The 22,437-nt window shown below is 36.1% G+C and overlaps 1 protein-coding gene across 1 annotated transcript in view; it reads right to left on the bottom strand.

Moving 5' to 3' along the window:
* Positions 1-22,437, bottom strand: part of LOC121439836 (ecto-NOX disulfide-thiol exchanger 2-like) — a 284,002-nt gene that overhangs the window by 143,643 nt on the left and 117,922 nt on the right. The window contains exon 2 of the mRNA XM_041640450.1: positions 1,999-2,142. The gene's annotated coding sequence lies outside the window, so the exon portion shown is untranslated. The remainder of the gene's footprint in view (positions 1-1,998; positions 2,143-22,437) is intronic.

Below are 22,437 nucleotides of genomic sequence, written 5' to 3'. Positions count from 1 at the left end.
TTAGAAACGCACTTGGAAAGCTGGATAGGTTTTTTTAAGGATTGTTTTTGTTTGATAGTTTCAAAGTTTATTAACTAATTGGAAAAAGGAAAAGAATTGCTAAACAACATGTAGGGGAGGTGGGGGAGGAAATGGGAGGAGAGAAAAGAGGGGCAATTGTGGTTGGTATGTAAAATAATTTTTTTAAAAAAGAACACTGAGAAGACTAAGTGACAGCAGACTGCAGAAAGGGAACAGGCCTTGTATAAAATGTAGCTGTGATAACTAGAAAACCAACACAATCCAGGGCAAGTTAGTATACAGGTAAAGTTGTATAATCTTCCCTGGTAAATTCTGAAAATTATAATAGAATTATTAAAGTGTAGTAAATAACCAATGACGTCCCTAACTGATCCAAGATGAACTATGTCAAATGTGGTTTCAAAAGGCAAATACATTCACAAGCACACGTACACGATGAGGCAAATTTGTGTCAACAATAGATAACCTTGTTGTTTTATGTAAATAGCATTTTCATTTTTTCAGTGTCAGATGTGACTTGTGTATATTAAATAAATTTCAATTTCCTGTTGAAAAAAAAAGTGAAATATATTGATGCTTAAAACAATGAGGCTCAAAAAAAAAACAATGATGCTCATATGTAATAAGAAAAGAATTCATTAAGTGGTCATTGTATGCAGCTATGATGTTAACTACCACCTATATCATTTCAACTACTTTGCCTAACAATCCCTTGTAGAGAGCTTTAGCATCATTTCTGCTTCACATGAAGAAAAGGGAACCTCAGAGAAGCTAAGGAACTCACTCTAAGCTGAGAGAAAGAATGAAGGAGAAAGACAAATACACACAGAGAGAGAGAAAGAGAGAAAGAGAGAGAGAGAGAGAGAGAGAGAGATCTCCAGAGTTAGAACTCAAGACAGCTCCTGGGCTATCCGCCTTACCTTTCCAAACTCTACAAAAAAGAACTCTGTCTTATATTAAGGATTCCATAAGGCAATATTTATACTGTACTTTCATTTTCCAAATATATACTATGATCTAAAAGACAGAAAATGATACTGTGTTCATAAACATACTTGGTTTTGGAAGATGCAAATAAAAGTAATAGTAAAAAAAACAAACCTATGAACATGTCTATTAGGCAAGCCCACCCCAATATCTCAAGTTGATGTCTGACATAAATGATGAAACCTGAATATCAAATGATCAGTTAATATTTGGTTTTGCTGTTTTCTCATTGAGTTTGGAGAGATTTAAGATGAGAATATGCTGACGAGACAGGAGGAATGAGGAAAGGATTTCAGGGAATGCTAACAACCCATTGTGCTGTTTTAGAGGAGTATGGAGAATCTGTTTCTCGGGTATTCTAATTAATTCTAAGGGTATAAAACACATGTGGGGCCTGCTATGGTGGTGAAACCTCTGATCATACAACTCAGTCACAATGACAGATAATGTTGAGGCCAGCTCGGGCTACATAGTGAAATACTGTCTTAAAATAACAGTATTCGTGTGGACATGATATACATTGCAGAAATACTGGGAGTTGGAGAGATGGAAATGTATGCAATTACCTGATTTAGAGATAAAGTGTTCCATGTTCATAAAAAGACAAGTGTGTAGTGAAATAGTTACTCACATAATTTCTTTTCTATAAAAACCAAAACTCTTTACTTATTCTTCCTGCTTCAAATCTACCTATTCTTCGAGGATCTGCTAAAAATGTCACATGCGGTATGAAGCGCTCCATAATCTCTAAAGGTAAATCAAAATATCCCTTTTTTCAGCTTGTCTCCCTTGAACACATTCAACTGCAGCACTGATGATAATACTAGCTATTCATATATGTGGCCCCACTATCAGATGAAAAGGCATGGACCTCTGACTTGCTTCTGCAATCCCTACACTGCCTGGCGCAGTGCCCACAACCTAGCAGGTTATGGGGAAAAATTGCCTGGATAGCACTGATTTAAGACAGTGCATTTTCACCTAGCTTACCTGAAGGAGCATTTGTTCTCTTTCTTTTCTTGCTTGAATCCCCTCCATTCTCAATGAGGCCACTTGCAACCAGAGGGCCACTGGCACTAGCAAACTGCAGGGGTTCGTTGTTGTTGGCAGGGTCAAAGGGCAGCTGGTTCAATCCTAAAGAAGAAAAAGAAAGCCAAGTCCAGACTCCATTAAGGACTGGGATCATCCCCAGACTTTATTATAGAAGCTACTAGTGGGGGGGGGGGGAAATCTTGTAGGTCTTAACAGAGTCTTGGTGTAAAAAGATAAATCCTTCAAGACAGTTGCCTTCTGTAATTTTTGCAGATTTGTTAACAAGTTCAAAATTAAAATATAAGATGGTGACTGTCATTGGTTAAGAATCCTCCCACTTTTGTTTTATACTTCTTCTATTAAATGACAGAACTACCTAGATGGAGTGATTTGTGCTGATAGGCCTAGCTACTCAAGAGGCTAAGGCAATATTTATACTGTACTTTCATGTAAGTACAGAAGTTTGTTACCACCAACTTCATAGTAAGACTTCATCTCAAACAAAAAATATAGAAGTTGTTTTTTTTTTTTAGATGTTTCTGTAGCTGGACCTACTTTTCTTTGAAAAAGGTTAGCTTTGAATTTTTGAATTATCCCTTAAGACCTTCTCTATTATTTTGTTATGAGGCTTGCTGAATTGATGCAGATACAAGCATTAGATACTTCTGGTGTTAGTCATCTCCAGTGATAACACAAAGGTCTCTAATAACAAAACTGTAAGCTCATGGCAAATGAAAAAAAAAAGAAAGATATGGACATTGTGGGGAGTTGTTTGCTTGCTAGAATAATGGGGGCCTCTAGGCTAGGTTTGCTGGCATTTCTCTCATCACGTTCAAATGCTCTCAGAGGCATGGATACTTAACTATTCATTGCTGCACCACACAGGATGCCAAAAGGTGCTTTCCACTCGCTAAGTCTTAGAGCTGTGTCAAAATCTTTGACACTAAGAAGGGATGCTATCATTTGTAAAACTTACAGAAAAGATCACAGAAATCCTTAATATTTTAAGTAAATTGACAATTCTATATTGTGCTGCATTCAAGCTAGTGGCCCAGAAACCGAGCTTAGACACACCTAAAGAGGCGAGTACAGTTAAGTTCTCACTCTGGCAGCAGCATGCAGAATTTCAAGTGTTTCAATGAAAATGTCATGAAATACAGAAAGAAAAGCTTTGTGAACATATTTCTTCCAAGCCTTTTATCCACTACTTCCTATTTAAAGGGGAATCAGGCTGGTCTAACATGGTTCATTTTTTTAATCTCTAATTTTCTATGACCCACAACTGTACAATTCTTAAGACAATGTTACAAAACATCAATGACGAGCTTGGAAGATAGGTGAATGTCAGTCAGATCTCAGTAATATGAATGATGAGCAAAATGCTTTGCATTATTGTTTCTATTAAATATCCTTAGGTTAATGTTTGCAGACCACATCAAAGGTAATATTTTTTCCCTAGCAACTAGACTCCACTAGGAACACCTCCATTAAATGGCCTTTGGGACTTATCAAATATTCTTCGTTTACAACATGTAAGTACATGAAATGATCAAACTTGCTTTTTTTCTTAAGTCAACTGTTCACTTATATCCTAGCTACATCCCATTAATTATGTATCATAACTAGAACTAAAAATAACAAACAAAGTAGACACAGTGGTGTGGATCTCAATCACTCCAAAGTGATTTAACAATTTCAAAACTTTCTTAGCATTTCCTTCTGCATTATCATTCTGATCAGATCAAGTTCCAGAGAAAACAGAATGCTTGTACAAGAAAAAGCACAATACATTGAGAAGGCAAATCTTTGGTTTCCTTTAGTAGCTAGAGCTGATTGGCTAACCATATAATCTCTTTTATCCCTAGTCTCATAAAGTGTATAATAAGTGATAATACTACACAGGGTGGCTGCAGAGATTAAGAAAAAGATGTTTGTGGTAATTATTTTTATTGTAAGTGAATTAAAACAGGATTTTCCTCATAAACTTGTTAAGTTCTTCTGAAGGAAACTCTGCACCCCAAAATTGTATCCCTTTTTACCTAGCACCACAGTAATACATAGTGAATATTGAATAAATTAACTTATTAGTGGGGGTAAGTTCATTATATTGTCATGTGATTAAATTCTTGACAGATGATAGCCAAGAATAATGCCACAACTGAAAAGTTCTAATGCTGATTGGAGCAATATTATTTAAAAGAATTTGATTTTAAACGCATCTCCACCATTTGAGTAACATACTACAGGATGGGTAAAATACTGATTAAAAGAAATTCTCAGAGATTAGGACGTTCTGATTAATGACTGTTAATCATAAGAGCTTTTAATTTTGCCTTGCACTTGATAATTTGAAGAATAATGTATTAGTCCATTTCCCTGTTTATGAAGTAGGTTAGGACTTCTGAGGCATAATCTTTCAGTGGGCGCTAGTGAAAACACCTAACTCCTGGGACTGATATAAATATAAAACCAGATCATGGATGTGAGACATTCACTATCACACCTGACCCATAGCTAATGATCAATAAACACATATTGATCATTAAAATGTATTTTAATCAAATATATTCAAAAATATATTCTTGATTGCCTAATTTATGGCACTGCCTTCCTATTTCTTGCTTCCGCCCTAGAGCAACACATCTGTTTCCTCCTGGAGGGAGCACATGAGATGTCAAGGGAGTAGGTTCTATGCTGGGGTTGAATGGATATGGTAAGCTCAATAAAATTGACCACAACTACTATAATATTGATTTTAAACTTTTAATTTCTCATATTGAGGAAGTATAAAGTGGGGAAGCTAAGCTGAATTTGGCTTAATCCAAAACCAAGCCTACTTCCCTCATTTACTTTTCCATTGCTCTTTTTCCATTTTTGTAAAAGTTTAAGGAGTTCAACAGAAAATAAAAGTCTGGTGACTCGAGGGTATTTGCTCATAGGCATTTGTTCTATTTGGTTGCAGAGAACATCGGAGATTCGGAGGATTTATGTCTCGTACTAATGTCTAGCTCTTTTGACACCAAATAAGACAGAGATTTCAAGAGTTTTTTGTGAACTGACCTCTTATAAGATCCAGATACATGAAAATTTAGTGCAGCACCTCAGGTCTTATTTTTTTTTTTTATAGAGAAAGATCTCATGTCAAAGTCAGAGACATTTCACACAGTAAGCCAGTTCATTCAACACAAATCCACATTTTATATTATCTAGGACCCAATATAGTCTTCAAAGATTTGTAGCTTGAGAGCAAGAGCTATAGAGCTAGTAAAATTCTATGACACTTGTGATTCCTAGCGATTTTTACTGTATTGTTTCAGTCTTCCCCAAAGACAGCATCAAATAAACTAGTAAGTCAATAGGTCCCTATAGAGTCTTTTCGGTGCTATGTATATGTGACTTACGTCAAGTGATATTTTAAGTGAAAAGACATCACAAAATTATTTAAATATTAAAATGAAATCTATAATTTTAATGCCAAGACTCTTGTTAAATTTCAATGATGATATAAAGAAAAATATTAGCAACAACAATACTGTAACTCTCACTGAAACTATGGGGTTTACTTTCAAATCTTTTACGAAAGCAATTTCTACTAGATTCTAACAGACATGATGAACTGGAAAATGCTAAGAAACTTCTGAGGTTACAAAGTTCATTCTGTACAATATAGGAAATGTCTATAGTATTCTACTATCAGATCAACTTTGGAACACTCTTCACAATGCATTCTAATACTTACAATGTGTGCTTTAGGTTATAGGGTTAAAAGGTGACCCCGTGGATCCAACTTTTTGTTTAAAGCTGTGGCTCAAAGACTAACAGTAAATGTCTCTGGATAAGTTCACTTTACATGAAAATGACTAAAGGTCTGTGAAATCTGTTAACTGAAGGCAGCAATCTTCACACAGAAATTAATGCTAAAAAAAGAACAGCTTTTTGGCAACAGGAACATCCTGGTGAATTTATCCTATTTTCCATATGATTTCAGTTTAAAGTCAGATATGAGACATTATGATAGTTGGGAGGGGGTCCTCCAAATTAGCTGGCTTTCTTTATTTTTCATCTGGGGCTTTTCATTGAATAGGCAAGTGCTCTACTTAGAAATCCCATTTAGACATGCGATTGGTTGGGATGGAGGTTTCATTATATAGCCTGGCCTTGAACAAATTTCTGATTCTTCTGCTTCTGTCTCTCAAGTGTTGAAATCACACTTGACAGTTGTATGTCAAGACATTTAGCTATAAATTATTGGGCTTTTTTTCAGATTATGCTAAAATTAAAACCTTTCTCCTTTCTTTTCCATCCCTTCAAAACCCTGCATATACTCCTTTTTTGCTCTCCTTCAAATTCATGACCCATGTTTTAATTGTTACTGCATTCATGTATGTATGTATGTATGTATGTATTCTTTTTTTAAAAGATTTTATTTATTTGTTATGTATAGAAAGTCTGCCTCCAGGTATGCCTGCAGACCAGAGGGTGCCAGATCTCATTACAGATGGTTGTGAGCCACCATGTGGTTGCTGGGAATTGAACTCAGAACCTCTGGAAGAACAGTCAGTGCTCTTAACCGCTGAGCCATCTCTCCAGCCCTGTATGTATGTATTCTTAAGTATAACTTGTTCAGTCTGTATAAGTCAGTTTTTAATTTTAAACTTGTGGGAAATAATAATGGGTATGCCATAAAGAAATCATCTGGTCCTTTTGTAATATTTCTTCTTCTATAGGATCCCCTCGATACATTCACTCTCTGTGTCTTATAGGCCAGAAAAACCTTTGACTCCACATTTGATATCTTTTGCCACCCTGTCATTCTACTTAACAATTCTGAAGGATTATTCACAGTATTGAAAATGGTTGTATTTCAATATCACTCTTCAATCCAAGGGTAGCAGTCAAAACAATTTCTCAGAACCATGGCTTAATTGAGAGCAAGTAAATGAATCCTACTTTTCAATCGTTATGAAAGCAATAGGCTGTGTGTGTGTGTGTGTGTGTGTGTGTGTGTGTGTGTTTTAGATGAAAATAGGGCTGCTGTTAATGAGTTATTGGTGAATAAAGATAATGGGGATGAGATGGGGAAAAAACGGGCAAACTTTTCTTAAGCAAAGGTCTTCCTTGAAGAGCTTAAGAGACAGCAAGATGGTTAAGACCACACTGAGCTCCTGCAGAGGACCAGAGTTTGATTTCTGGTACCCATGTGTGAATGGTCACAGCCACTTGAAACTGCAGGCCCAAAGGGATCTTCACTCACTCACACATACACTCACTCACACACACACACACACACACACACACACACACACACACACACAGAGAGAGAGAGAGAGAGAGAGAGAGAGAGAGAGAGAGAGAGAAATACAGAGACAGAGAGAGACAGAGAGAGATACATTTTTTTTCTTGTAAATAAAGGTCTTGCTTGCTTTCTAATGGACATAACTTTCAGAGCAAAATTTACACTAAAGTCATGTTTTCCCAAATGTGCAACACAAGTAACTAGCCATTTTCAGAAAAGATGGTCCCTCAACTTTTAATGACTCCCCAAACTAGTCAGTCAAGTTACTAGGATCGTCATAAAAATGTCCCATCCAATTCACGTCTTTGTTGTTGCTTTTTGATTGTCTGGTTTTGGTTTTTCGAGATAAGATTTCTCTATGTAACAGCCGTAGCTATCCTGGAACTCACTTTGTAGACCAGGCTGTCCTGGAACTCACAGAGATCTGCATGCCTCTGCCTTCTGAGTGCTAGGATTAAAGGTATGCGTCACCACCGCCCAGCAGTCTGTTCTATGCCCATCTTAAACTTTACCCAACCCACTTTGCATTCACTGGAGATTGTATGTTGACCTAGGACTCAGATTCAGTAAGTCTGAACTGTGGCCTTCCTTCCTGGGAATTTCTTGGATGTTGCTGAACATGATGGTATAGAGTCCCTGTGGACATAAATCTATCTCATCTATTTTGACACCTCCATATCTTTAGTATACAATGTTCCTCGGCCTACTTTTTATGCTAAATACTTTTATTGAAAAACTACTTTTTTCAATATATTCCGATTACAGTTTGCCTCCCCCAACTCCTCCCAGATCCTTTCCATCTTCCTGCAACAACTGCACACCCTTCTCTCTCTCTTTAGAAAGCACACAGAAAACTAACAAAACAAAATGAGCTAAGTAGAATAAAATTTTAAGAAAAGAAATGCACACACAGTGAAACACACACACACAGAGAAAGAGAGAGAGAGGCCACAAAAACATAAAACCACAAACCATATATACAAACAAAATGTCAGTAAGACAAAAAAATGTCCAGATAAAACAATATGAGACCAAATGTATATAAAATACCACTGAGTTTACTTTGTACTTGATATTCACTGCTGAGGATGGGGCCTACCCTTAAGTGTGGTTAATATGCCCAGTGAGACTCCATTGCCTCTTTTTGATTTTCAAACTTTAAAATACCAACATTACTTTAAGGTTTATTTCAGTAGCTATATTTACATGGTGATGCAATGCAATTCCTCATTTGCTTATATCCAATCTAATAGATACAAAGCAAAGAGATCAGCTACTCATAAAAATCTATTATTGGCTGTATACTATATACACTAGTTACACATATTATCTATTTTATTTCCTAGTCATCATTCCCATTTACAAGGAATGGGAGACTTACAGAACTGAAGGAAAATATCAAAGGTCATACAGCTAATAAGCAATATTAAAAGGAGCACAGGCTTTTTAAAATCCAAAACATTCTTGTAGCTTTCTTTTTATTTTAATCTGTATATTACTTGTGTGTTTTTAAACATTCTTTGTGGTATACTTCTTTTGATACAGTAATGGTGTTACTCATTGCATATACCAATGGATCTATGGCTGGAGTAATCATAAATAGAAGAAGGAAGTTACAACACTGGGGGGATTCATTTCAAGTGGATGTTGGTGTGACAGCCCCTTTATCTACAGGATGCTATTAGGTATACAGCCTTGTTCTACCATGTGTTTCTTGCCACATGTCCCAAAACAATAGAACCAAGTGACCATGGAGTGAAACCTCCAAAACCATGAGCAAAAACAAATCATTCCATAATTCAAGTTAATGATATGTTCTTTTGTCACAGTGATGGAAAATTAACTAGTGGACCATGACTCTGCACAACTTCATTCTCTTTTCTGGAAGCCAAAATGGTCTTTGCATTGTCTATTACACCAATATAATAAAACACTACAGAATAGAGCATATGTGAATCATACTTTATAAAAATATAATTTAAAAAGACAGATTACAAAAATGTGTTTTTCTAATACAGTAGGCATAAGACACATGCAGCTATTACAATTTAAATTTAAATTAACTAAGATGGAATATCATGAAAACTTCAGTAGCACTGGTGACATTTAAAGGATTTACCAGTTGTTAAATGTGTCATTCATAAGGTACGTGAGAAGTCATTTTATCTCTTCTAGTTCTGTACTGTAATACAGGGACGGGAATGTCTCTCCAATATTGGGACATGAAGAAAACTAAATGGGACTATATTAGTTATTTTATATGTTGCTGGGACAAAAGACCAAACAAAAACAACCTAAAGAAGAAATTATTTATTTTGGCTCACAGTTATATGAGCAACCAGGCAGGACAGAGTGGTGAATGCTGGGACTCAGCTTCTTATTCCTTTTTATATAGTTCTGGAGGGCAGACCATGAAATGTTGACTGACAAGCACATTTAAGGTACATGGTTTTACCTCAATTGATCTAATTTGTGCAATTCTGATGTGGGTTTGCCCTCTATATGCTGTGAACACCATTGGTTAATGAAGGAACTGTCTTGGGTCTGCTCAGGGCAGAATAGAGGTAGGTAGGGAAAACTAAACAAAATACTGGGAGAAAGAAGGCAGAGTCAAGAAGAAGTCATGGAGGAGACAGATGGAAGCAGCCAGCCAGCCGGAACATTGCTGGTAGGCCACGAGCCTTGAGATAAAATATAAAATAATGGAGATGTGTTAATTCTAGATGTAAGAGCTAGAAATCAATACACTTAAAGTGACTGGCCAAGAAGTGATTTAAATAATATAGTTTTGTGTAATTATTTATGGAGTCTAGGCGGCCAGGAAATGAACAATTGGGCTCTCTACTACAGAATTTCTCACTGACATGCTTGTCACTTTGCTGGTATTAGATCCTGAGATATTGACGATCAGTATTAGCTACTATAGGGACAATAATCACTTAAGGTCTAGTACATATTAGAAACTAAAAAAGTTCTTATGATGCTTTATCTTGATTATTAACTTGAGATTTAGAACACGAAGACAAATCTTTGAGCATATCTGTGACAGCATTTCTAGAGAGTTCAACTGATGAGGGAATACGTACCCTGAAAAGTGAGCATAATTATTACATGGTCCATGGCTCTGCACTGAATAAAAATGAGAGACTTAGTAGAATGCCAGCATTCATCTCTCTCTGCCCCCTGACTACACATGCAACAAGACCAGGCACTTCCATTCATGTTCAATGCTGTCACCATTATGATGGGCTGCAACCACCAACCATTAGCCAAAGTAAAGCCTTCCTCCTCTAAGTTGTGTTTTGCCCAGTATTTTCTCACAGCAACAAGAAAAGTAACTAACATGGTCTTTTAAATCAGCAGGAATTTATATGAATTTGCCTCACAAATTGAATTAGATCCATTTGTAGTATAGTGTGGAGTCACACCTCCAGACTAATTCCTATTGAAGGACTGAGAGATATTAGTCTTGTGCTCTTCTAATGAATTTTTCCAGGTAATATGTAGTGATTAAAGCAAATCATTAGTAAAGAATCTGAAAATATGACTGTCTGGGGCTTGTGATACCTTTAGATCATTCCTATCATCACCATGGACTTTCAAAAATGTAAGAATAAATTACAACTAAAATGCCTTGTCCCAAAGCTGTATTAAGTGGTATCTTTAGAAAGGATGCTATACTAATGCAACACTGGAGTGGCAGTGGAGCTGTGATGGACATGAATAATTTCTCTAAATCCCTATTTCCCTTAACTTAGGGTATTGTCTGTGCTTTTCCTGTGGGGCTGACATCCACAGGCCTGGTAATGGTGAATTATTTGAGTGAGTCTGAACTAAATCCATTAAGGTGCTTAAGTTTCCTGAGTAGGAAAAACAAAGACAGATCTCTCCATTTCAGAAGAAGAATGCCTCAGAACTCTTTTCCTTTATACAATTTAATGCTGGGAAACACAGCAAAATCACATTACTCAATGAAAACAAGGCCCAAAAAATGTTTGATTTGATAGAACAGTTCAAAGTGACAGATGGTAGATGGGTAATCTATCATTTTCTTTAAAGTCTGGCATTCCTCAGAAGAACTGATAACATTGGTCCAAAGTTTGCTGTAGTTTAGCCCCAGGGAACAGTTTGGGTACCCACTGGTCTCTGTACATCTTTGGGAGCTGGTACAGAATGATGGTGATTCGTCAGTGCAGCTTTGAGCTGGCTTGAAGTCAGGCAGCAATTCTTGTTGACCAAATTTCCACCTGAGTAACAGGAAAGGGCAAGTTCTTAACACAGTGACCACCAGGTTATCTGCTTAGTTCATGTTTGCTAATGTGCTCAGAGCCACTGTATTTTGAGTTTCTCTGGTTTTGATAAAACAGATAATAGCAGATTTCTGAACCTGAGGGAAGAGAGTTGTTCTGGTATTGAACTGGAGTCTACCTTGTCAGATCTGTAATGAGGTCTTCCCTTCAGGCTGATTGATTTCATAAAGCCAAGGCAATTATCAAAAGCAAGCAGAGTTTTCACTGCAAAACCTACTTCGACAGTTTTGAAAACTAGCTCATCAGCTAGATCTGGTCAGGAGCCTAGGCTGAGCCAGCCCTTTCAATAGTAACAGTTACAATACACAGAGAACACCAACTTCTCCTAATAGATTCTTAAGATGCCAGTAAATAAGTTGTAAACAACTTTCAGCAACATAATTTCGCATCCTGTGAGTGAATGAAATTGAACTTGCTGTCAGATAAATCTGGATTTCAGTGTAAGATGCTTTGAAAGGGAAAGTGAGCTGGAACTCTTCTGATCTTTGGAGAGTTCATTTCATCAGTTAATGCTAGAGGGATATTGGTATCCTTTATGAGAGGCGCACTGCATGAAAAACATCTCAATCTTTGCTTTCTAAAAAAATATGAATTTCACCAGATTTCTTTCCCTCATATATTTGGCTGTCATTAACTATTTATCCAATCACTATGCTACAATTTTAATTTCCTCCTAATTAACCAATGATGAGTTTGTGATTTAGCGTTCCCTAAAGATAGAACTGCATAAATATGGTAAATCTTCATTTACATTCTCAAAAGTTTTATCTTACCCACATTCACCATTAACTTTTGCTATACTCTTTCACTGATGCTCTGGAGGTATGCCTTCTGCATCCCTTATCTTTGATCACCGTTTGGATTCATTTTTCAAATATGTACAATAAATGGCTCTTGTTGACTGTGGAATTAAACACACAGGAAGAAACAGAGATTCCCACAATATACTAATGCATCTTTAGAGATCCATACCTCCCTAGAACTACTTCATCTCAAGAGTATCATCAATATGGGAGCTGACAAGTGATAACTCCTTTAGTGAAGTCACTGCCAGAGCTGAAGTTAAATTCATTTCTGCAGAAGCTAGACTGTGATTCTTGGGAAGAAAGCAGAACTTTATTAAGAGAAGCTTGTCAAAAAAAAAAACAGCAATTTACCTTTGAAGTGAGTAGTACAACTGCTGTTGTATAAAAGAGTGGGAAATTTTATTCTGCCTGAAGTCTAATTGAGGTATGCGATATGTATTGGAATAAATGAGCTAATGAATTAATATGGACCCATTGTCTGCCTGCTCATTCACCCAATTCATTAAAACAATTCTGTGTGTCCATCAGTATGCAAGGCCTGAGGAGTTTATGATATGATAAGATAGTCTGTTTCCTCAAGGAGACCAGAGCCAAAAAGGAAGGCCAGCATAAATACAATCTGGACTGAATTGTACATTAGATTCACCTCCTTCTCCTTTCCCTAAGTAACCTGGGTCATTCATGTCTAACTTTCTCAAAATTCCTCAAAAATACTAATCACATTCATGTCCATGTTTTTCTGTGTTTACATTCCCTGCCTGAAAATCAGTGTTCCCTTTTATCCACTTGGAGAGTGTTATTTGCCTTTCTAAACCCCCCACACATCACCTTTCTGGTGAAGTTTCCCTCACCCTTGAAGGTTCTCTTCGCTGAGTATTTTCTCAGAACATTTAAAGCAGGCCATCTGACTTCATTTTGGATATCTGTATGTGTTCTAGGTGGGCACTGTGACATTGGACCTATGCCATCTGATACCAAGATGAAGGATGTAATGAAAATTAGAAAGCACTAGAGGTAGAAAGACAATTTTGAAAAACAACCGTCACATTGTGGAAATATGGCAGTAGTAAGTACTCAGTGGAATGGGATTCGAAATATTTATAAAGAAGAATCATCTTTAGAAACATCCCATCCACTGACTGGATCTTGTATTTGAGACAGAACGACTCAATTAAAAACCCTTGAATCCTAAAAATTGAAACCTAGGTTGGCAAGGTGGCTTGTGGGAAGAAGAGCTTGGTTTTCAAACCTGATGAACTAAATTCGATTCCTGGTACCCACAGTGGAAAGAAAAGAACCCAACCCTGATAACAACAGATGTGCCTTGGCATTTGCCATGCACACAAAAGATACATATACCTCAAACATATAAAAGCTGCAACCTTTGTGTGGCTATCAGTAGGAGAAAAAGCACATTTCATCGAGAGGCATATCTATATGACTATGCTGTAAAATAAAGCTGCTTTCAGTCTTTATTTACCATAGGATAAAGGCTGCCAAGAATACCAGGAATGGCTTGCACTTGACCTTTAGTATGTATTCCTAACACAGTCTGTCAAAAGACACAAATCCATCCAGAATAAAAAGTATAATATTGTAAGAGGCAGGATAAACTATTGGGCTAAGGAGAGGAAAGAGCATTTTATAATAGGTTGTAGAGTTGGTTTATTTTGTGTATAGCATTCCCCAACAAAGTTGTCTTTGAAGGTCAGTAATACTTAATAGATTCCTTTGCTCTCTCTCTCTTCAAACTATTTCCTTCTCTCCTCTTCCCAAATGGTCTTATTAGCAAATACAGCATTTTAATAGTAGTTCTTTTTGATATTATACTCTGTTGGAATAAACTGACAATTTTTCTTTTAATAACACTCAAGGATAACTTGAAAATAATGCTATGATGATTTTCTTCCTGCCAAAGAATATAGCAATGTAATTGTCTACTGAAGAAGAAGTACTGTAATCATCTTTAAATTTAAAGTAAATTCATGTCAGGAAACTGTTCTGAGACAACTAACAGAGAACACTGGGGTTCCTAGGAGACTGCAAAGTGATGGATTGAATCACATCACTCAATACCAGAATGCCAAAATACCATGGTTGACTAAATCCCACAAGCACTCACAACTTAAGAGTGTCCCCTGCAACAGAATATCACTGGGTAGGCTTTAGAATCATGAGACATCATAGCAGATTGATTTAAACACTGCCTAGATTTTTTGCACCTAAGAATGTGAGGTAACCCAGAAGCATCAGGTGTACAGCACAATTGATTCAACTAAATAGATGAAGCTAATGTACCAAACCAAGTTTGGCTGTAAGAGCACAGAAACTTTCCAAAAGTACCTCTAGGACATCCGTGACTGAAAAGACCTAAATAAACATCCAAGCCCAACTAATGTCACTGGGACCTTGTAGTGAGAACCAAAAGACAGGGCATTACTTCGTATTAGGTCATTTTCATTTCCTTCTCAATAGAATCCACTGAAATCTTCCACTAAGATTTTCATTTTAGGTTTTTATTTTTATTTTTTTTAAAAACAGTCCTGCTACTTAAGCTTAGGAAAACATCCTTTGGAAACAGATTTGGATTGGTTACACTCACAAGCTAAGATTTGTGGAAACTGGGCACTTGCCTAGGAAGATGGAGGGAAAGGAGGAAATAAAGTAAGAATGAACCCAGGCTCTGAAAACCTAACTCTACAGTGGCAACCTGGGCAGATGCCAATCATAGCTGATGTTTATTAAATCTATTTTATTAAGGGCCACTTCCTTGGTTTTTTGAATGGCAATGGTGGACTTTGGCACATATGTGACTAAGTATGGTTTATTATAAAGCAAACAGAAACAAAAGCAAGTCCCATAATCTTTTCATTTTTGCCACCTGTTTATTTGCCTCAATCCAGTCTTCAGATTTATTAGGGGTGTCCCCAGACATTAGTCCCTAGACTTTAACACAAAATGATTCATTCCTGGCTACAAAATCACTTGGGGGGATTTTTTGAAGAACAAAAATTTACACACACACACACACACACACAACAAAATGGTCAGGGCAGAGCTTAAATATGCACCAGGGGACTCTAATGCACAGGCAGAAATGAGAACATCCTGTCTAAATGTTTTTTCTAATTTAAGGCCAGAAAATGAAGATCTCAATCTTTCATTTTCTTTTAAAGTTGAAACCAGAAAACACTTAGAAGTTCACTAATTCATTCCCTACAACAGGCAAGAGATGATACCGGTTGTCTGACATAAATGCATTAGACCTAAACCTGTCTAGTTTATGAGGCTTTTCAAGTTTGCAATTTGGAAAGAAAGAAGGATTAATGGCAAAACCAAAACAAACTGAAGTGTCAAAGAAAAATTAGGCAAAGTATGCTTTCAGGATTGAGGTCTTTTCCTTTCCTCTTGGACAATTAACTAAACTATTTTAGCAATACTATGTCAGTGTTTTCATTTCCAGGGAAAGAGTCCAAGCTGCCTTTGGGAACTGGCCTTGAATCTCATGTTCTTTGCAACTCTAGGTCAATCAATCCTCCTGTCTTGAAGTAGAACTTGATTTTCTTTACTGAACGTACAATATCATGCAAAATGTTGGAAGACACTGCATCCAAACTACAAGTGTACTTGATAAAAATAACTCTGCAATACAGTTTATGTATATGTTTACCTCATTGATCTCACTGAACTTTAAAAATAGTCTGGTAAAAAAAAATCAAAGGAGGAAGAGAAGTAGAGTGGAAGAATGCTTCACAAGGACAATAGCTGCTCATGTCTGCTGTTTCAACTCATTGGACAATAGCTGCTCATGTCTGCTGTTTCAACTCATTGGACCATAGCTGCTCATGTCTGCTGTTTCAACTCATTGGGTAACAAAGTATGAGCAATTCCTGATCAGTTTTGTCATATGAAAAATGGGGTCTCCTACCTCTGAACTTTAGAAAAAAGCTAAGCAGAAGACACAAATAGAAAACTGAAATCAATTCAAGTGAAAGGGGCTTGAAAGAGCAGGAGGACTAAGAAGTCGTCCTATGACCACTTACATAACACTTACGTAGCAGCCAGTTCATGATTGAATGGTAGTACAGTTAAGACACTACGAAAAAAAAATCAAAGGAATTCTAATACAGCTTCAAAAAAAGGATATCCGTAAGAATTTTGCTAATCATAAGTCGGAACTTGGTAAGGTTTACAAAGAAAAAAGTTTTTTTAATGATGTTTAAATGCTAATATACCTTCTATCTAACTTGCCACAATTAATATTAAGAATCTAATGCTGAAATGCTAAAAGCGTGTCCAGAACAGCAGGAATAAATTATCCTAATTGAGCATAGCATTGGTCACATATGAGACATTTCAAAATGTAATGACGTAAACACAAAAATTCCTGTTTCCCTCTGCCAAGCTTACAGGATTGCTATTAAAGGCAACCACAGCATCTATGTACACATAAGAGGAAGCAACAATTACAATCTAGAGATGTTTTAGATTTAATCTATTTTATTTATTAGTATTGTTATAAAGCAATGAGTGTTCAGAAAAAAAAAACTAATCAGTGTGCATTATGCAAAAATTACACAAAATACTCCTAATCCTCTGTCATTCTTTTTCCTTAGCCCCTGGGTACTCATTAAAGGTTAATTTATTTAAATCTCTCAAACATTCATTTCAATCTAGTTTAATAAACTAATGAATCTTTGGAACTTTGCCTAATCAGCTTATGTTTCCTATTTTAGCACATCTACATAATATCTTTTTCTAAAGCCCATTCTTAATAGTTGTCTTCCTCTTGGAGATGGGATTGGGCTACTGTGACAATCTGATTTGAACATTTGGTGACAAATTTACAATCCCATCTAGTATTGCAGCTTGTTTATTGCTTTGAAACACAGCTATATTTTGGAGGAGAGTGAAGAGATTTGTGTTTACAAGGATCCTCCAAATGTAAATGGTCATTTTGTAGTTGAGTAAGAGAGACAATTATATTACAGCAAAGCTTTTAATAACTAGGGCACATGTCAATTGCTATGAGGGCCCATCAATGAAACAAATCCACTTAGAACAGTGTAACACAGAGCAGGACATAGTATATGTCATTTATGAAATTTAGAGAAGTCTTCAACTGAGTAGTACAATCAAAAGAGTATTAACTATGCCTTATAATCTTGTCAACTATGATATGAAATATAATTTTGAGCAATTTTTTATTTTTAAAAATTTTTATTAACATACATTAATTATACATAATGGTGGTTTTTTATACAATTTCCACAAATATATACAACACACGTTGATCATAAACCCTATTAGCCTCTCTTGTACTCTTCCCATTTTTCCTGATTATGTCCTTCTCAACCAGCCCCACTCGAGTGTGTATGTGTGTGTGCGTTCATATGTATGTGTGCCTATGTAGTCCACTGATTTTCATTAGGGTTGCTTACAGAAGCCTGGGCAACTTACTAGTGGCTACAGCACTGAAGAAAATGCCTCTCCCCCCTTTAGCAACCATTCAGTGCTTGTAAGTCCTCCACAAAGGTGGGGGTCTCGTGAGCCCTTCCTCCTCCACGAGGAAATATTGATGGACCCAATATTGTGTAAGAATCATATAGGCAGTCATAGCTACTATGAGTTCAAGACTTTAATACTATAAAATCTTCGAACAGTGGTGAAAATTCAGGGATTGCACACGGCCTTCAATATTGAAATGCCATAAACCAAAGACGTTGAGCAATGAAAAAATTATTTCTAAGTCTAAAAGTATCTGCTATCATTATAGATCATTAGAGCTTATCAATTGTTTCGCAACATGCCTATGGCGGGGGAAAAAATCAATGTCAATTGTTTGCTGCTGAAGAAAACTGTAGATCAGAAGTTCAGCAACTTACACTAGGTCATGATACGAAATGTAGAAGACCGAGAGTTCCTACTGTACTATGCTGCCTGAACTGTGAAAAAATGATTTTTACTGATGCGTAGTTCACCAATGATGAAAGAGAAAGCATAAACACAACCTTCAGGATATCTAGATAGGAAATAAATCAAGTAGATTAAAAACATGATAAATTATTCATTAGAACTCATAACTTAATAATAAAGTAATTAGTCTGGGTATGACTTCATATAAGAGGGATGGAATTACTAATTTTAAGTTTTGCTTTAGTTTTTTATACAAATTAGAAAAAATAATTTATTCCTCACAGTTAATCTGAGTTTCGGGTGTTCAGATTTCATATAAGTGGAAAAGGATGCATAACTTAGTTATATTCCTAAATGCTTTCAAGATGTCACTTCAAGTTTCTACGAAAGTAATTCTGAGGAATGACCTTTCAAAGGTTATTATTCGTTTATTTTATGTCTGTCCACCTATTCATTCACGTACTCATTCAAGTGACATTTAAGGAGTTCTTAGATTGAGGCAAGAATCATGACAGATGTTGGCTCTGCTTGAAGCTCCTGCAGCTACTTTACTTCCTTAGACTAAGAACTCCTTGAAGACAATTCTGTTATTCAGCACACAATATAACCAGGACTGTTTGTAGAAAACTTCTTAAATGTTTTTGACAGTGAAATTTCTGGCTCCCTCTGCTACCCCGTGGCCCTTCCAGACATATGCGAGTTAGGGGAAGAAACAGCAGACTCTGCTTATCAATTCTGACCTTTGGATAATGACTACAGTTCTCCCATCTGAGCTTGCTACCATTCTGCCTTGTGGTCAACAAAATTATTTGGCTCCAAATGGCAATACATCTATAGCTGCTTCCCAGATACCTTCTAGCAAGCAGCCTTATTTAAAAAAAATGCTGCTCTTGCCCTTCAGCATAGAGGTGAGCTGTATTATCAAATGTACTGTCATGTCAGATTCACTAATATGCTGGGACTTATATACAAGTTGTGGATAAACACAAAGCAGCTGCAAAAGTAGGAGCATTCATTCACTGCTACAATTAAATTGATGTTTCATTACAATATTCTAAAACAACTTAGGCTCAGCCATCACTACTATCTTTCTAACTTTCCTTCACACCTACGTCAGAGCTACTCTCTAAAGTGAGCAAAGAAGACAATCTCAAACAGTTTAAATACAGATCCCTAAAGGTAAGAGAAGCTACGTGACTTAAATTACTTTAAGATTTATTTTTATTTTATGTGAAGAGGTGTTTTGTTTGCATGTATGTCTATGCACCACATTGTGCATGTGTCCACAGACACCAGAAGAAAGCATCCAATAATGCATCATCTTTTAAAGAAAGGATGCTCTTATATTTTTGGTTGTGAGTCTAGCCTTTAATGGCTGAGCAACCATTGCTGGTGGGAGTGCAAACTGGCACAGCCACTTTGGATATCAGTATGGAGATTTCTCAGAAAATAAGGAAACAACCTATCTCAAGACCCAGCAATACAACTTTGGAGTATATATCCAAAGGATGCTCAATCATGCCACAAGGACCAGTGCTCAAGTATGTTTATAGCAGCATTATTTGTCATAACCAGAACCTGGAAACAACCTAAATGCCCCTCATTCGAAAAAGTGGTACATTTACACAATTGAGTATTACACAGTAGAAAAAAATGACATCTTGAAATTTGTGGGCAAATGGATGGATCTAGAAAACACCATATTATGTGAGGTAACTCAGACCCAAAAAGACAAATATCATATGTACTCACTCATAAGTGCCTTTTAGATATAAAGCAAAGAAAAACAGTTTGCAATCCCAGAGAATCTAGACAACAACAAGGACCCTAAGACAGACACACATGGATCTAATCTACATGGGAAGTAGAAAAAGACAAGACCTCTTGAGTAAATTGGGAGTATGAGAATCATGGAGAGGGAGGAAGGAAAAAGGAAGGGAGGAGAGCATAGAAAAATATATAGCTCAATAAAAACAATTTTTAAAAAGAAAGGATGCTATGAATCATGGAAAAAACCAGCAACTTTCTGCATATAGGATAAAATATTTGGCTAATACTGAACCTACTAAAAAAAGGGGAAAATTCCCAAGAAGCTGATTGGACACTTTCATTTTTCATTCAAGTCTTTCTATTATTAAAGAATATCACTTTTATGAGCAAGTGTGCCTGGATAACAGATTATTTTCTGAAAAAAATAAATTCAAACAAATACAAGACCATGCATAAACAAAAGCAATTAAGAATAAGTGTATAAGGACTGATTAATTATATAACTATTTCAATAAGGTCTTGTGCAAAAGAAGAACAATTAGTGGTCTAAGGAGTGCAAAAACATTAATACAAACAATGTAATATAAGAGTAATTTAAGAGTGAAAATATTGCATAATGTTGTTTTAATTCTGAATTTAGAGTCAATAAAATTGTCCATGAAAATTTAAGAAACAGGAAAAAAACCCTAAGATTTGATTGGAAGCATGAATGATGCCACAGAGATTTTTTTGAAGAAGCAGTGCTGGAGGTGAACACAATAGCTCATCTAAATTATACTACAGAGCCACAATAACTACGAAAACATAAAGAACACAGTGCTAGTACAAAATAGATGTACTGACCAATGGAATAGAACAAATGACGCAGAAATAAATTCTTACAGTTAGAGCTATCTGATTTTGAACAAAGGTACCCAAAACATACATTGAAGAAGGGATACCCCTTCCATAAATGGTGCTGAGGAAACTGGGCAGGTATATATTCACACAAGGAATTGATATCTAAAATCATAAATAACATAAAAATAAGCATGCAAAATATTAAGTGATCTAATAAATTTAAGGGCAAATGAACTGAACAGAAACTTCTCAAAAGAAAAAGTAAAAACAGCCAAGAAAATATTTTTAAAAATCAGGAAACAACTAAACAAAATATACTGAGATCCTGTCTCGCTTTGGTCAGAGTGGCTGTCATCAAGAAAACAAACAGCAACAAATGCTGGCCACATGCTGGCTGAAGTGGGCAGGGATCCTGAGACAGTCCTGGCATGAATTAATAAATTAGTACAATTACTGTTGAAATAGATAGATTCCTCTGAAAAGGAAAAAACTAAAATTTCCATGCAATCCTTTTATATGGTTCCTTTAGAACTGAAGTAATCTAAAAAGCAGTATTCCACACAGATACTTGCACATCCATGGTCATTGCAAAACTATTGACAACAGTCAAGTTATTACACCAGCTGAGATATCTTAAACACAAAAGTGGCATATATACATGACAGAGTTTTATTCAACCATAAATAATGAAATTCTATCATTTTCAGTGACTAGATAGATATGTTAAATGAAATAGGACAAATTCTGGAACATAGCTATTGTATATTTGTTCTCTTTATAGAATCTAGATGAGGACAGATGCTTGTGATGGAGTTTGTGTGCATGCATGTGCATGCTGTTGTCTAGGGTCCTCCTCTACTACTCACCACTTCTATTCTTCAGACAAGGTCTTTCTATGTAGCCCTGACTCTCCTTAACTCACTGTGTAGACCAGGCTAGCCAAGAACCCACAAAATTCTGCTTCACTCTCTCTCAAGACTATGCGGATTAAAGGTGTGTACCAACATACTTCCACCGCTTTATTTTTTTGAGACAGTGTCTCTCACTGAATCTGTAACTCATCAATTCTGCAAGGCTAGATGACAAGGGACCTCTAAGAATTCTTGTCTTTGCCTCCTCAGGACTAAGATCCAAGGACGTGTAACTAGCTTTTAGCATGGGTGCTAGAGATCCAAACTCAGGTCCTCATGCTACTATGGCAAGTACTTTATTTATTGAGCTATCTGCTAGGCCCCAAATCTAGATTTTATAAGTATGTTTATATCTACATGTAGGTAAATATATATATATATATATATATATATATATATAAATGAATATGTATATAGATGTATACCTTGTTTTCTCTCCCATACAGAATCTAGATCTAAAGATAATATTTATATACATACACATATAAATATATACAATATATTATATATCAAATATATAAATACATAATATATCATATATAATGACA

This window comes from Microtus oregoni, unplaced genomic scaffold (assembly GCF_018167655.1).
Source record: "Microtus oregoni isolate MIOR12 unplaced genomic scaffold, Mior012 000063F_ref0000156, whole genome shotgun sequence".
In the NCBI taxonomy this organism is placed as follows: Eukaryota; Metazoa; Chordata; class Mammalia; order Rodentia; family Cricetidae; genus Microtus; species Microtus oregoni.
This window is presented reverse-complemented; position numbering and strand designations above follow the sequence as displayed.